This window comes from Anguilla rostrata, chromosome 1 (genome assembly GCF_018555375.3).
Source record: "Anguilla rostrata isolate EN2019 chromosome 1, ASM1855537v3, whole genome shotgun sequence".
NCBI classification, from domain to species: Eukaryota; Metazoa; Chordata; class Actinopteri; order Anguilliformes; family Anguillidae; genus Anguilla; species Anguilla rostrata.
Genome location: NC_057933.1, coordinates 739,071 through 752,011, shown reverse-complemented (window position 1 = coordinate 752,011; position 12,941 = coordinate 739,071). Strand labels below are relative to the sequence as shown.

Here is a 12,941-nt window from a genome sequence, read left to right as displayed (position 1 = left end):
CTTCAGACTGATGCTTGAGAGAGCGAGGGCGCTCCATCTGCCTTAAACACGTTTCCTCAGTTTCTCTGTCCCCGTCTCCTTTCCTTGCTTCCATTCCTTGCGTCCTCCGATGGGTGGAGCCAGGAGCAAGGAGATAAAATCAGCGAATGGAATGAGCCGATGTTGAGCCGCGATTCCAGATGTCAGTTTCACACATTTTTGACCCGTTTGGCTTTCCGTACTAGTAAAGAAGAAAAATCAGCGTTTGGAACGCACCCACGGACTTTGGGCTCATCAGACCAGCTCCATGTGACCTACAGCTGATCAGCCTCCATTTCTATAAATTCGTTTGCGAAGCTAATTCCCAGATTTTGCTATTGTGACAGGTCCATAAAATGGAACCGATAATGGAGAAGTCTAATGAAGGGAAAATGGACAGTTTTGAGTTATGACTGGCAGTATGTTTCTGAAATGCAAAAGCGTCGTGTTATCAACAGGCGCATTAAAGGCCGAGCGTGTGTTCGGCAAAAAATCCTGTATCGGCATGTCATATCCGCAGAACATGTAGCGCGAGCAACAAGCGATCTGCCAGCACAGCTGTTTTAGGAGAGCTGACGGCCATACACTGGCACAGATTGGGTGTTTAGGGCTCAGCCCTCTGGAGCACAGAATCTGGGGCTTTTGGAGCTGCGTCTGGAGCAACAGATCTGGGGTTCACAGGAGGCCTGCGTCTTGGAGCACAGATCGGTTTTTAACGGGAGCTTCGCCTTGGAGCACAGGTCATCTGGCGTTTAATGGGAGCCTCGTCCTGAGGGAAAGATCTGGGTTTTAGAGGTAGACCTGCGTATCTCTGGAGACAGATCTGGGGTTTTGCCAAGGGGCCGCGGCGAGCCTCTGGAGCGACAGATCTGGGGTTTTCCGGGGAGCCGCGCCTCTGGAGCACAGATCTGGGGTTTTAACGGGGAGCCTGCGCCTCTGGAGCACAGATCTGGGGTTTTAACGGGGAGCCTGCGCTCTGGAGCACAGATCTGGGGTTTTAACGGGGAGCCTGCGTCTCTGGAGCACAGATCTGGGGTTTTAACGGGGAGCCTGCGCCTCTGGAGCACAGATCTGGGGTTTTAAGGGGGAGCCTGCGTCTCTGGAGCACAGGTCTGGGGTTTTAACGGGGAGCCTGCGTCTCTGGAGCACAGATCTGGGGTTTTAACGGGGAGCCTGCGCCTCTGGAGCACAGATCTGGGGTTTTAACGGGGAGCCTGCGCCTCTGGAGCACAGATCTGGGGTTTTAACGGGGAGCCTGCGCCTCTGGAGCACAGATCTGGGGTTTTAACGGGGAGCCTGCGTCTCTGGAGCACAGATCTGGGGTTTTAAGGGGGTGCCTGGGCCTCTGGCTTTATTGTGAGTGTCAGTTTGGCAGGTCTGCGATTCCAGCAGCCGGTTCGAGCGCCACGGTGATGGCGACTGTGGAAACGATGAACGCGTCTCCGATGGGCACCCAGGAACCACAGAACCACAGTCCTGCCTCTCACTGCCAAGCCTGAGAAAGGGAAGAGAGGGGGGGAAGGGGGGAGAGGAGATGAGGGACAGAGGGCAGGAGAAGGGGCGTAAGGGGGGAGGGGTGTCTGACAGGCCCAGTTTTCACCACAGGGACCTTCTTTTTCTTCTTTTGTTCCCAAACATCAGCTCTGCTCTGATCAGCTGTCAAAGAGAGATGCGTTTATTCTTTGTTGTATTTCCTGGTTCCCTGGCTGCCTGATTTTTTCATTCTAGTGCACACTCCTTCCCAAAGCCCCCGTGGTCTTCCCCTGTGTCAGCAGGAGGGGGGGGGGGTTTGTCCTTAAAGGAGAAAATAATGCTCTATTGAGTGAAGTCTTCATGTCTTCATGTTCTCATTTGTCTGGGGAAAAGGCTTCTGAAGTTCGCTGACTCGGTGCTTTTCTTCCTAACCGCTGGAGAGGAGCAGAGCCACCTGATTGGCTCCTCGGATCGGCTCCTCGCGGTGTCTCCGCGTGTCGCCGCTGACTGCTCTGATTGACAGGTGGCGCTGGGATTGGCTGTTTTTCCCTCCCCCCTCTCGCCTTCGCTAATTGAGCTGCAGAAACGGCAGCAGTCTCTCCAGGGCTGCCGCCTTAGGCCCAGCTCAACACCTCTGGGGCAGAAGCCCGCTGGCTTGTCACCTCTTCCTCATCTGCTCTTTTCCTCCCCTTCCTTCCAGGCTTTTCCACACTCTCTCTGCTTTTCCTTTCCTCAGTTTTCTGTTCATCCTTCCCTCTGGTTTTCTCAGTGTCTGGGCCCGTGAGGATCATGGCTGCACTGGTCCATCTCTTTAACACCCCTCGGGAGGCCCCTCCAGCTCCCCCACTAGTCCCCTGTGATTGGTGCACCTGGTCCATCTCTTTAACACCTCTCTGGAGGCCCCTCCCCCTGCCGCTCCAGTCCCCTGTGATTGGTGCACCTGGTCCATCTCTTTAACACCTTTAACACCTCTCTGGAGACCCCTCCCCCTCCCGCTCCAGTCCCCTGTGATTGGTGCACCTGGTCCATCAGGTAGGCAGACAGGCGAGCGAGTGGTGGGGCGAGCAGGTGGGCAGGTGAGTGAGCAGGGGGGCGAGCTGGGGGGGGGCATGCTAATGCTCGTGTGTGCATGTGATTAGGCCCTGGTGGGCCGGGAGAACGGGAGCTGAACCCGCAGCCCCAGGCGCTCTGCAGGTCACTCAGTCAGAGCGGCTGTATCTGTGGAAGCCTCCGCCTCGCCTGCCTTCACCCGAATGTGCGCCGGCTGCCTTTTCATTGTCCTGACTGACTGAGATTGGCCGATATTTTCCTGCGCATGAAATTGCGGCAGAAGGTTTTGGGGCAGGACTCTGCGCCCCAGCATCGCCCCGATGCCTGTCCGTTTCAGCTGGAGCCGTCAGTCGAGATTAGGGACGTTTCTGAGGAAAGCGTGCAGAGCAGGTGACGTGGGGGGGGGCAGTCGGTGTGTTTCAGACGGGCCGGTTTAATGCTGCTGCTTAATGAGCCGAGGTAATGGCAGTGAAAGCAGCTCCTCATTGCTGGGAAAAGCACATCAGAGTGGACCCCCCCTCCCCACCCCCCGTCTGGCTGGTCAGGTCAGAACATTTGTACCAGCTCTGGGACAAGCAGGCAACTGTTTCATCAGGTTTATGGTCTAATGTGCACTAATGAGTTTGTTGCTTTGATATCGCAATGAGCAGGCTGTTACAGTGATGTCATAAGGTGGAATAATGAGACTTGTGAGTGATATCATCCTGAATAGCACTGAGTGTGTTACTGTGATGTCACAATGCGCAGTAATGTGAGAGTTGCAGTGATGTCACAATGCATAGTAATGACTGTGTTGCAGTGATGTCACAGTGCATAGTAATGACTGTGTTGCAGTGATGTCACAGTGCATAGTAATGACTGTGTTGCAGTGATGTCACAGTGCATAGTAATGAGTGTGTTGCAGTGATGTCACAGTGCATAGTAATGAGTGTGTTGCAGTGATGTCACAGTGCATAGTAATGACTGTGTTGCAGTGATGTCACAGCGCATAGTAATGAGTGTGTTGCAGTGATGTCACAGCGCATAGTAATGAGGTATTTTCTGTTTGCCCCCATGTGCCGCAGTCAGCTGTCTGCTGGAGTCTCCCTGCATGGGGAAGTGGAAGGCACAGAGACGTGCCTGAAAGTGCAGAAGCTGAACAGAACGTTCACAGCCGTGTGCTTTTAAATAAACAGCAGTTTAATGAGAACGCAAAGCTGTTATATCTACAGCAGAATTAGGTTTAAAAATGGAAAGATTCAGCTCCGACTCCTTGTGGCATACTGAAGATAACTTCGGATCATCCCAGTAAACCTCACAGATGAATATTGTGGCACACAGAATCTCCTTTGCATTGCTGCATCTCTTGAAGTATATATTAGTACTGGGACAAAGCAGTCAGAAGTAAATTCACTGCATCCATCAACCAAATTCTCGGGTAAAATAGCTGCTGTTGTGGTTGCCGGTGCAGGCTGGTGCATAATGGATTTTTTCTTAAGGTGGTCGGACTTCTTAAGGTGGACTTTCTATGTTTTCACACACACACACACACACACACACACACATATACACACACTCTCTCTCTCACACACACACACACACACACACTCTCTCTCTCACACACACACACACACACACACACACACACATACACACACTCTCTCTCTCACACACACACACACACACTCTCTCTCTCACACACACACACACACACACACACACACACACACACACATACACACACTCTCTCTCTCTCACACACACACACCCACATACACACACACTCTCTCTCTCACACACACACACACACATACACACACTCTCTCTCTCACACACACACACACACACTCACACTCTCTGGGTTATTTCTGACGTGGCTCTGCTGGAACAGGCCAGGTGGCGCATGGCTGCTGTTTCAGGTGCAATCACAGGGCAGTGAGGTGGAGGCTGGTCCAGTGCAGGCTGCTATAACCACAGGAATGCTTCACACTCTTGATTTCCTCACAATAATCTCTCTCTCATTCTCCTGCACCCAATCAAACCACTCTCTCCCTTCCCTGCACCCAATCAAACCACTCCCTCCCCTCCCTGCACCCAATCAAACCACTCCCTCCCCTCCCTGCACCCAATCAAACCACTCCCTCCCCTCCCTGCACCCAATCAAACCACTCCCTCCCCTCCCTGCACCCAATCAAACCACTCCCTCCCCTCCCTGCACCCAATAAAACCACTCTCTCCCTTTCCTGCACCCAATAAAACCACTCCCTCCCCTCCCTGCACCCAATAAAACCACTCCCTCCCCTTCCTGCACCCAATCAAACCACTCTCCCTTCCCTGCACCCAATCAAACCACTCCCTCCCCTCCCTGCACCCAATCAAACCACTCCCTCCCCCCCCTGCACCCAATCAAACCACTCCCTCCCCTCCTGCACCCAATCAAACCACTCCCTCCCCTCCCTGCACCCAATAAAACCACTCCCTTCCCTCCCTGCACCCAATCAAACCACTCCCTCCCCTCCCTGCACCCAATAAAACCACTCCCTCCCCTCCCTGCACCCAATAAAACCACTCCCTCCCCTCCCTGCACCCAATCAAACCACTCCCTCCCCTCCCTGCACCCAATAAAACCACTCCCTTCCCTCCCTGCACCCAATAAAACCACTCCCTCCCCTCCCTGCACCCAATAAAACCACTCCCTTCCCTCCCTGCACCCAATAAAACCACTCCCTTCCCTCCCTGCACCCTATAAAACCACTCCCTCCCCTTCCTGCACCCAATAAAACCACTCCCTCCCCTTCCTGCACCCAATCCCAATCTGACATTTAATGATAATTTCCCTTCTCGATTTGGCCCTTTTCACGCGCTCAGGTGTGTTGTCGGCGCGCTCAGGTGCGTTGTTGGCCCGCTCAGGTGCGTTGTTGGTGCGCTCAGGTGCGTTCTTGGCGTTCTCAGGTGCGTTGTTGGCGTGCTCAGGTGCGTTGTTGGCGCGCTCAGGTGCGTTGTTGGCCTGCTCAGGTGCGTTGTTGGTGCGCTCAGGTGCGTTGTTGGCGCGCTCAGGTGCGTTGTTGGCGCGCTCAGGTGCGTTGTTGGTGCGCTCAGGTGCGTTGTTGGTGTTCTCAGGTGCGTTCTTGGCGTTCTCAGGTGCGTTGTTGGTGCGCTCAGGTGCGTCGTTGGTGTTCTCAGGTGCGTTCTTGGCGTTCTCAGGTGCGTTGTTGGTGCGCTCAGGTGCGTTGTTGGCGTTCTCAGGTGCGTTGTTGGTGTGCTCAGGTGCGTTGTTGGTGCGCTCAGGTGCGTTGTTGGTGTTCTCAGGTGCGTTCTTGGCGTTCTCAGGTGCGTTGTTGGTGCGCTCAGGTGCGTTGTTGGTGTTCTCAGGTGCGTTGTTGGCGTTCTCAGGTGCGTTGTTGGCGCGCTCAGGTGCGTTGTCGGCGCGCTCAGGTGCGTTGTTGGCGTGCTGAGGTGCGTTGTTGGCGCGCTCAGGTGCGTTGTTGGTGCGCTCAGGTGCGTTGTTGGTGCGCTCAGGTGCGTTGTTGGTGCGCTCAGGTGCGTTGTTGGTGCGCTCAGGTGCGTTGTTGGTGTTCTCAGGTGCGTTGTTGGTGTTCTCAGGTGCGTTCTTGGCGTTCTCAGGTGCGTTGTTGGTGCGCTCAGGTGCGTTGTTGGCGTTCTCAGGTGCGTTGTTGGTGCGCTCAGGTGCGTTGTTGGTGCGCTCAGGTGCGTTGTTGGTGCGCTCAGGTGCGTTGTTGGTGTTCTCAGGTGCGTTCTTGGCGTTCTCAGGTGCGTTGTTGGTGTTCTCAGGTGCGTTCTTGGCGTTCTCAGGTGCGTTGTTGGCGTTCTCAGGTGCGTTGTTGGCGCGCTCAGGTGCATTGTCGGCGCGCTCAGGTGCGTTGTTGGCGTGCTGAGGTGCGTTGTTGGCGCGCTCAGGTGCGTTGTTGGTGCGCTCAGGTGCGTTGTTGGTGCGCTCAGGTGCGTTGTTGGTGTTCTCAGGTGCGTTGTTGGCGTTCTCAGGTGCGTTGTTGGCGTGCTCAGGTGCGTTGTTGGCGTTCTCAGGTGCGTTGTTGGCGTGCTCAGGTGCGTTGTTGGCGCGCTCAGGTGCGTTGTTGGCGTTCTCAGGTGCGTTGTCGGCGCGCTCAGGTGCGTTGTTGGTGCACTCAGGTGCGTTGTTGGTAATAAGAAGCTCATTTGTTGCCGCTCTCGCTGGCGTAACCAGGGATGCTGCGGCGTAGCGGAGAGGGGCGTGGCAGCGTTTCCGGGCCGACCGCGCTCTTGGCCCCCCCGCCCTCCCTGCGCAGGCTAATCGCTGCGATTACACGCGTGATGGAGCCGCGCGCCTCCCCGCCTCTCCCCGCGTGATGGAGCCGCGCGCCTCCCCGCCTCTCCCCGCGTGATGGAGCCGCGCGTCTCCCCGCCTCTCCCCGCGTGGAGCCGCGCGCCTCTCCCCGCCTCTCCCCGCGTGGAGCCGCGCGCCTCTCCCCGCCTCTCCCCGCGCAAAACAAACGCCTCCCCGCTCCACAGCGGCTCGCCTTTCACCTCACACCTCTTTCATCCCATTTCCCATCAGCCTCCAGGCCACAAGGAGGTGGGGGAGGAGTGATGGATTTCACTTTTTAACATCTCATTACCCAGCAGACACATGAGAAACAGTACTCTGTGTATATATGTGTGTGTGTGTGTGTATGTTTTCAACATTGTGTGCTGCATAAAGGGTGTGCAACACTTGAATCTACATTCTGCTTTGCCCCTCCCTCCTCCCCCCCCCATCTGTGGCACGGCTCTGTGAGGTGGGGAATTTGGCAGAGTGACAAAAAACCCTTTGAGACTCGGAAACTCTGATTTGGAGACTCTGAGACTGCCTTTGAGACTCTGAGACTCTGCCTTGGAGACTCTGATTTGGAGACTCTGACTGCAGTCTGTTGGGTGTCTGCTTTAGCTTTATTGATGCCCTGTGGCTCGGAGCACTCTGCTGTCTCTACGTAGAGAGAACAACAAGAACAATTTCCAGAACAATCTCCAGAAGAACGCATTCCCCCCACACATGAAATTTATAGCCTGCGTCTGGTCATAGTGCTCTTGCCAGAAGCCCATTTAAGGCATTTTATGAGCAGAAAGAGACGGAGGTCTACTGTACTGCATTAACCTCGCTAACACCGGCCTCTGCCACAACAGCTTTTACGTTCATTTTCACTGTTATTTCCTTCAGTCAAACCTGGGAGACACACTGCAGCTCTGTACCACTGTGCAGATACTGAGACTATCCCCACACTGCAGCTCTGTACCACTGCGCAGATACTGAGACTATCCCCACACTGCAGCTCTGTACCACTGCGCAGATACTGAGACTATCCCCACACTGCAGCTCTGTACCACTGCGCAGATACTGAGACTATCCCCACACTGCAGCTCTGTACCACTGCGCAGATACTGAGACTATACCCACACTGCAGCTCTGTACCACTGCGCAGATACTGAGACTATCCCCACACTGCAGCTCACTGCGCAGATACTGAGACTATCCCCACACTGCAGCTCACTGCCCAGATACTGAGACTATCCCCACACTGCAGCTCTGTGCCACCTCGCAGATACTGAGACTATCCCCACACTGCAGCTCACTGCGCAGATACTGAGACTATCCCCACACTGCAGCCCACTGCGCAGATACTGAGACTATCCCCACACTGCAGCTCTGTACCACTGCGCAGATACTGAGACTATCCCCACACTGCAGCTCTGTCTCCTCTGAGGTGGTGGGAGCAGACGCCTGTCCTGGGTGGATGGGTGTGAGAGTGGGGGGTGTGTTCAGGGCACCCAGGCACAGGGGGCAGATTTGAAATATGGGCCTTGCTTGTAGAGAGCAGCCCGTCTGCGTTTCCACAGTGCAGGCCCAATGATTCGCTCAAATAGATTCCGCCAGAACATTGGCCGCCATCCCTCATTCAGGGTGTTTTTGTCCGCTTTAAACCGCTGAGAGTTTGAGTTCTTTATCACTATCTCAAGCGTTTGAGTGCTTTATCACTGTCCTGGGATATACAGTCCATCCAACAGTCGTGTGTGTGTGTGTGTGTGTGTGTGAGTGAGTGAGTACACTGCCAAAGCAACATTAGTTTGGGTTCATTATTATTCCCATTGCTGCAGAAGTACATGTAGAAACATCTTCATATTTATCGGGATGAGCCACACGGTCAGTAGTGACAGATTTCTAATGGAATTCTTTAAGTGGCTGAAAATGTTGAGGTTCATTCCTGGTTTTATGCAAAGCGACTTTGGTGCCAAAGCTGTTTATAACGCTCATTTTGAGTTTGGATTGCCTGGACAGTGGGGTAGTCCAGTCCTACAGCATGGCTAAGCATAGCTGGAGATAGAGCTCATGCACTTACCTCTGAAAGGCCAAAGCTTTTCTATGCATATTCAGCCTTCATATTTTTAATGTACATGTTTTACTAGGTATTTTTGTGAAGAATATAATGCTGATGTCCCCACATAGGACCATACCATCCCCACCCCCACCCCCCCACCCCCCCAAACATGAATCACACACCGTGAATCCGGAGTGGATTTAATGAGTCGAGCAGAGAAGTGGAGGGCCACGGTGTGCCCAGGGCAGGACCCACTACTGGTTTCTAATGTTCACATGGCACGCTTCATAAATATAAGGGATATATAATACGGGTGTCTCACTTTAAATCAACAAACAGAACAGTTGCATCCCCCTCCTCTTCCTCCTTTGTTTTAAATCCTCCTTCCTGGTGTTTTATCTTCGGTTTGAAATGGCTTTTAATGTCATGAGAACCTGCATAATGCTGTATATCACTGTGACACAGAGACAGACATTCTCACCGGGCTCAAAGTCCTGAGCTCAAAGTGAGCAGACAAATAGCAACAACAAAATAAAAATCTGTCGGACACTTGGTCATGCGTCTCCCTCGCACCCTGAATGACCTGGGGAGTGCAGAATTATGTCTCTGAACTTGGCGGGTATCACCGTTTTTATCACTTCATGACCATCAGAAGAGTTCTGGCAGCGTGCCTGTTTTCAGACCTGTGAACCATTCTTGGGAAAATAAGCAGAGAGAAATGTCTCTTAGCTCCAGAGCGAAACATATCAGAGAGGCCTGTTAGAGGAGGATCGACCGCTGGCCTGGAATCAATGCTTCGCGGGAGATGGATGATAATGGGGTCCCAGAGTTTCGCTGGGCCTCTGCTTCGCTCCAGGGAGTCCTACACCCCCCCCCCAGAGGCTGCTCTGCTCTTGCGCCTGTTCGAGCGCTGCCGCGGGATTGGCTCTGGACATGGCCGCCCACACCTTCTATAGCTCAGGGTGGCACCTACACCCTGCTCCCGGGTCCAATGGGGCAACTGCGTAACCAACGACAGGCACTGAACGTTCTACCAGAATGACCTCCATACGCCGAACAGGTAGAGAGGATCTTTCCCCGACAAACACCTTCAGCCTGACCAGGGTCACAGCGCAAATTATCTTCATAGGTTAAGGTTTGCTCTGTGGGAGAGAATAGTCTTAGATCAGGGAGATCCAACTGCATAAAAGAAAAACAAGACATCTGGCATTTCTCATTCACAGGGTCTTATTTTCCATCCGTTTTGTCCCTGGCACAGGCCTAGCTGCAGGAACGCCCTCATGCCTTCCAGGTCACGGATGAGAAGATTACTCTCTCCGTCTTTCATTGGCAGGAAAGCGTGGGGGCATTGAAACACCTTTACGGGTTATTAGATAAGTCATCAGCCAGTAGGGCAGCAGCAGCTGCGGCAGTGTGAGCTCGCTGATGTGCGCTCGCTGAGTGGCCCTGGAATCAGGATTCCTAAATGGCTCCATTATAACCATATTGCGCGGCTGAGAAGATTGCAGCTCTAGCAGCTCTGGCAGCTCTAGCAGCTCTAGCAGCAGCACCGCACCGGGGCTGAGGGGTCGGCCCCTCTGGGGACCTCCACAGGCCGCCCAGCAGCCCTTCTGTCCTCAAAACTTTGGGCAGTTGGCCTCTGTAACGTCTCTCTCCTCTTCTCTCTCACTTTAACCTTGGGTGCGTTCTTTTTTGAGGCAGTTATTGAGTTATACTGGAAAGGGCTCGTGGAGCTCATCTGGGGGCAGGGGTGGGGGCGGGGTGGGGGTGCGGGGGCAGGCGCGGGGTGCGGGTCGGGGAGGGGGGGTGGGGGTCGGGGGAGGGGGTGCGGGGGGGGGCAGGGGCGGGGGGTGAGGGGGGGTTCTGGAGGAGCATAGCTCCACTCACCCCGTGATCTACAGCCATGATGACTCAGAGCTTCTGTGCCTCTCAGTGCCTTCCTGCTGGTCTCAGATTAACCTTTACACGCTGAATGTGTGTCAGGATTCTAACAGAATGTGGCAGTAATGCCTCAGCAGAGGCTGTCTGAGCAGATAAGAGTCCTGCGTCTTTCCTAAAATAACTGTGTTTCTCACCCGGGGGGCTCTGGTGGCCACTGTGCATGCTGGGATCTGTCAAGCGCCTTTTCAGGAAGTGTGAGGCGACCACTTTTCAGATGAAATGAGTTCGGTCATCATTTCTAACCTGCTCTAGCCCATCCTCATGACATGCTGTGCTGCTGACTGCGCCCGCGTGTGCGTGTATGTGTATGTGCGTGCGTGTGTGTGTGTGCGTGTGTGTGTGTGTGTGTGTGTGTGTGTGTGTGTGTGTGTGTGTGTGTGTGTGTGTGTGTGTGTGTGTGTGTGTGTGTGTGTGTGTGTGCATGTGCATGTATGCATGCGTGTGCAGTCCTGCCCTGGCTTGTAGGGGGTGGGGTGGGGGGCAGAAGGAGGGGGGGCATCTAAATGATATGCTGGCAGCTGCCATGGATGCCAGCACCTCTATTCAGTGCAAACTGGCAGTTCATTAGAACTCATTCACAGAAGATCCTCCAGTGAGCATTCTGCGAGAGCTTATCCTCGTCACTGAGCCTGCACTGCCTGCACTGGGTCAGGATCATGCTCTGCCAGGGTGTATTTTCTGTTTAGGGCCCGATAACAATTCCGTTTATTTTGGGATCGTGTTTCTTTGTTCCAATGGTCCAGATAGGAGCTTTTGATGTGTTTTATAATTTGGTTGACTCTACTGGGCAGTTGAGAAGCAGTGCAGATCTGAAGCTGGTTTTTATTAGTGTGTGTTAATATTTGTTGATATAGGTTAATAACCAGCTGACTGAGGGGACACTTTTCTGGGCTGAGCTCTTGGTTTGGAGTGCCATCAATTGTTTGGAGTTTGTTGGACTCATTACATTACATTACAGACATTTGGCAGACGATCCAGAGCAACTCATTTTGAGATGTTCAATAAAATTGAAACTCCCTTTTTTGAATTTGAATGAGAATCGGGAATCTTCCTAATTCAGCCCTGCATGCATTGTCGGGCATTTCTTTGTACTGTAGTATATTTTTACAGAATTGTGCATGCAGGGTTTCAGCTTGGTGTAGTCTTGCTGGGTGTTTGCAGGTTTAAATCCAGAGTGGGACAGTGATTGTTCCTTCAGTGAGTCCCCCGCTCTTTAAACTGCTCAGTATGTAAACACACAGAGTGGCATGGGGTGTCTGTTAAACAGATAAAATCAACAGTGAAGGTGATATCTCATAAAAAACAAACTTCTCCTGCACATCACATGACCCTAGAGTGTCGGTTGCCAGGACGATGAAATTCTAATGAACTGAACGGGCGGGAGTCCTGTCTCAGCGTTCTCACTTCGGCAAACAGCTTAAAGGTCAAACACCAAAGCTCTTTCAGTTTTATTCTGTGAATTCAGTATCCTTCTTCTTCCCTCTATTGTTGTTGTTGTTGTTGCTTATTGTTTATGGTTAATAATAACTTTGTTTATGTCGTGCTTTTCAGTACCTGATATTTAAAGCACTTTCCAAACAGTTATATATTAATTAATTAATTAATTAGTTAATATTATTATCGTTATTGTTGTTCTTAATTTTCTTCTTTGTTCTGTGATTTGGTGCAGTCCCTGCTGGTGTTCTCAAGAATGCCGCTTGTGTCAGAGTAGGCAGGGAGCATCTCTTCAGCACGGTGCTTTCTGAGGTCAGAGGTCAGAGGTCAAGCCTGCCTGTCTCAGTGCATCTGAAGTCTCCATTTCACCGTTCCTGCTCTGATTTACCTCACCTGCACCTGGCCCGACACACGCTGCCCGCTCACTGCTTCAGGAGAACCCTAACCCTAACCCTAACAGGCAGCATTTTCACCATGAGCTTCCAGCTCACAGTGGCACTTCCTGATGGGCGGTGCTGAACAGGTCTTCAGCAGAATCTCATAAACATCCCGTATGGAAGCACTCACTACAGGCATTCTCCAGCCAATCAGCTGCTGCGTATTCAAGCCCGACCACAACCTTCAGAAAATAAACATGAGAATGGATGCACACACGCACATACACACTCTCTCACACACATGCACATACACACACAC

At 52.9% G+C, this 12,941-nt stretch overlaps 1 long non-coding RNA gene across 1 annotated transcript in view; it reads left to right on the top strand.

Annotated features, from left to right (window-relative positions):
• Nucleotides 1–3,730, top strand: part of LOC135256520 (uncharacterized) — a 51,860-nt gene extending 48,130 nt beyond the window's left edge. Inside the window, exon 4 of the long non-coding RNA XR_010330456.1 lies at nt 3,606–3,730. This is a non-coding gene — a long non-coding RNA (uncharacterized LOC135256520). The remainder of the gene's footprint in view (nt 1–3,605) is intronic.
• The last annotated feature ends 9,211 nt before the right edge of the window (nt 3,731–12,941 follow it).